The sequence below is a fragment of the Nematolebias whitei genome, chromosome 21 (assembly GCF_014905685.2).
Source record: "Nematolebias whitei isolate Nwh7 chromosome 21, NemWhi1, whole genome shotgun sequence".
NCBI classification, from domain to species: domain Eukaryota; kingdom Metazoa; phylum Chordata; class Actinopteri; order Cyprinodontiformes; family Rivulidae; genus Nematolebias; species Nematolebias whitei.
Window position 1 is genome coordinate 27,587,332 of NC_056518.1, and position 3,758 is coordinate 27,591,089.

General features: G+C 35.4%; 1 long non-coding RNA gene across 1 annotated transcript in view; it reads left to right on the forward strand.

The window, feature by feature from the left end:
* LOC119427282 overlaps nucleotides 1–3,330 on the forward strand; it is a 3,615-nt gene extending 285 nt beyond the window's left edge. The window contains exons 2-3 of the long non-coding RNA XR_005187649.1: nucleotides 146–202; nucleotides 3,175–3,330. This is a non-coding gene — a long non-coding RNA (uncharacterized LOC119427282). The remainder of the gene's footprint in view (nucleotides 1–145; nucleotides 203–3,174) is intronic.
* Nucleotides 3,331–3,758: the final 428 nt, after the last annotated feature.

A 3,758-nucleotide genomic window follows, 5' to 3' on the forward strand; every position in this document is an offset into this window, starting at 1 on the left:
TTACTCTTACGTCAGTTTAGGTCAGTTTTCTCTTTTAGGTCTAAAATAAAGTGTGTGTTTGAAAAGTCCCCAAGAGTAGGTAATAATGTGCCGTAATGATGAATAAAGTATGTCTGTTTTAAGGTGTTCTTGTGTTTGTTTCCAGGAAATCTCAGCACCTGACATGACAACGCAGACCAGTGATGGTAGTGACCACTTTCAGGTAAGTGTACTGAATTTATAATGTTTATGATGTCATAGGTTTGGGTTGTCGGGTCAAAGAATATTAGAAACCTGTTTAGATTTACAAATACAAGGTGAAAATTGTATCCTAATCTTAAAAATTAAAATAATAATAATGATGGTAACTTGTTGAAATCAGATCATTTAATCAGTCTTGCTTCACATTGGAACAGTTTTCTCTGTTAGATCAAAATGAGATGTTTACGTTAAAGGTTCTCAAATGCAAGTAAAAACTTTGCAATATTGATGAATAACTAAACTCTAATATTATGTGTTTCATTGCTTTTTCATAAATTTCAACGTAAATACTGTATGACCCTTCCCGTGTATTATTGTTCCCACTTTTTGTATGTTTAAAACTTTTTTATTTTATTTTTTAGATGCAATGGGTTTTAAATCTAAAGTTATTTTTGTGGTAACCTTTTTTTTTTCGGGCTCATCTATACATTGGCATCTACATCTCATACAAAAACAATTAAATTATTTTCCTCTGCTTCTATCAAAATGCCAAGGAAAGGAAACTATGAAGTACACAGAAGAGTTGAGAGTTGGCTGCCAATTTGCTGTGAGGCTGAAAAAGTAGAAGCGGTGCAAAGTTACTTTTGCTGTAATAGTTATTGCATAACTCAAAAATATTTCTAAAAATAAGTTAAACATTTTAAGGACTAAAATTAAGTATTTTTTGATTTAGTATTGATGGCTTTTTTCATTAATAACAGATGTAATTTTTTTAAAAACTTCTCTCAATATTCTTTAGCTTCCATTTGGATATTATCTACCACATAAATGTCAATTATCTAGTTGCACAATAGTCATATGTAAACATGTGAACAATTTGTTTGTACCAGCAGTTTAGAGCGGGGGAGACGCAGCCCGCACCGGCAGCTCAGAGCGGGGTGGGGAGAGACTAGCTACATTTGTACCTGCAGCTTAGAGCGGGTAGAGGGAGGGAGAGACAGCTGAGCTATCTGTACCTGCAGTTTAAAGCTGGATGGAGAGACAGCTGAGCCACATGTTGTTTGTTTTTAGCATTTCAGCTAGCTAGTATTGTGTGCAGCTAAGTAGCGTAACACCAATACTGACAGGTGGGAGGTGCGTAGTTCGGTTTGGTCGTTCAGCGTGCTCGGTTCTGTTAATGGGGTGGGGCGCTCTGACATATTAGTAGCTTAGAGCACCTATATTCATAGTCTGTGGTTACAGTACATAAACCGTTATCCCTGTTGCACCTTTTCCCACAACGCTTTTCCTTTTCACTTAACTTTCTATGAATATGCTTGGGTACAGTTCAATGATCTTTTGTGACTTTCCCTCTTATGGAGGGTGTCAATGACTGGCTTTTGGACATTTATCAAGTCAGTCTTCCCCATGATTGTGTAGCCTACTGACCAAACTGGAAAACCCTTTATAATCTCAGGAAGACTTTGCTGGTATTTGAGTTAATAAACTGATTGGGGGTGACACCACAAGTTTCCAGTATATAGCTTTTTAATTTTCTATTTTTTTGAGCTGCACCTGTTCATTATTTTGAATTTATTTTGATGTTAACATGCAGTGATTATACTGAAGTATTCTAAACTTAGTTGAAGTAAACGTGCACTCAATTGTATCATTGTGAAGTACTGGAGTTACAGTAATCTTTTGACTCACTGCTTCCTAAGAATACATTCTATGTAGGGGTGTAACGGTACGCTAAAATCACATTTCGGTTCGGTTCAGTTTCAAGGAGGGCTTGATTCGATTAATTGTCGGTGCAAAAATGGCCAAAATGAAAACTTAAATTATTTTGAAAATATGCCAAGTAAGCAATGCATAAAATACATAATGTATAAAAATAAATAAAAGCGACCCATTTGGATGATATTTTAAATAAACGGCACTCTACAATAATATATACTAACAATAAAAATCTTAATAAATACAATAACAATCAAAACCAGAACAATAAACAGCAACAGACTGTTTACAATCTTACTAGTCGAGTTTTAAATTTTTGGCCAAAAATAACAGCTTATCTAAATTTTCTGCCAAAATTTGCAGTGATGGTATCTCCAGCGGTGGCGAGAACCTGCTCACTAGCAACCGAGGTAGCAGGAATAGAGTGTGTCAGCTTCAAGGGAAGGGCACCCTGAAGCTCTGTACTCACAATCTCTTCTTGGACAAATTGACCTAATTTCTTAAAATGAATTGTTAAAATTGAATAGTTTTCATTTGATACTATTTCTATCATGTGATTCTTGACCTGCCATTATGTATCTGTTCCTCCTTCCTGTTCCTACCAAACCCAGCTGGTTAAAGCAGATGCTGCATGTCCCGAGCCTGGTTCTACTAAAGGTTTCTTCCTCATGAGGGAGTTTTACCTTACCACTGTCACCTTTGTGCTTGCTCAAGATGAGAGTTCTGCAATGGAGTTAAACTTAAATGGTCTGCTCCTCAGATAAATAGTGTTGAATTATTATTTTTATATATGAATGTTTCTGTTCAGTGCCCTGACATGACTTCTGCTGTGACTTGGTGCTATATAAACTGAATTGAATTGAAAAAAAAACAGGATAATTGAAAAACAAATATTATAAATATGCAGACATATTACATTTTGCAAGCATGCTGTCACCTCTCTGCCTCATGTGAGCTGCAATTGAATTCTTAGAGAAAAATTACAATAAACTGATACCAGACAGAAGCATCAATGATGATGATCATCTTCATCAACAATTTCTTTCTACCTATTGACTACAGTTCTAGTAATTTAGTAAAAATATTTGAATATTCAACTGTGAATCCATTTTGTCCAAACCCCTTCTAAATCTAATGTAGGGTGGGGGTTTTCTTAACATGAATACAATATTTTTATATACAGCTTTTGCAGTGTTCTGAAGTAATGTATGCCATCTATGTTTTAGATAAACACTGATTTTTTTTAAATAGTATGGTCTTTACATTTGTTCTTCACAGGCAACTGGGGGAATGCTAAACATAAGTGGGAAGACACAGAGGTTCGTGCGGTTGAAAAACACATGATGAATTTCGTCCACACATGCAAGGTACCTCAGAAAATACACTTCCTTCAGTGCATCAAGCAGAGCCAAATGTACTTGAGGACAGAAACTGGACTGGGTAAAAAATCGTCAGAAACCGGATCACTGCCTTGAAGAGACTGGCTTGTGCCAAAGAATTATTATAGTTTGTGATTTTCAGCCTAGTTTAGACATTTTGACATGTTGTATTAAATTTAATCAAGTAAGTAGATTTTTTTAATGATAGCACCTTTTCCTCCTCTTTCTTCTCTGCTGCTTTTCTTGATGTAATATTTGAGGTTTGAGCAGAAAAGGGATCATCTGAACATTTTTTGAAGTGATAATGTGTCAAAATAGTTTTCAATAGTTGGTATCTTATTTGCTGAAACATCAGTCATGGATCACAGAGTATGGAGAAAGACTTATGTCTTCATCTGGATTAGGCTACTGGGTAGCCAAATGAGTACCAGTTTTTCTTTTTTCTTTTTCAGACTTGCAAAACTACTTCCTCAAAAATAACAC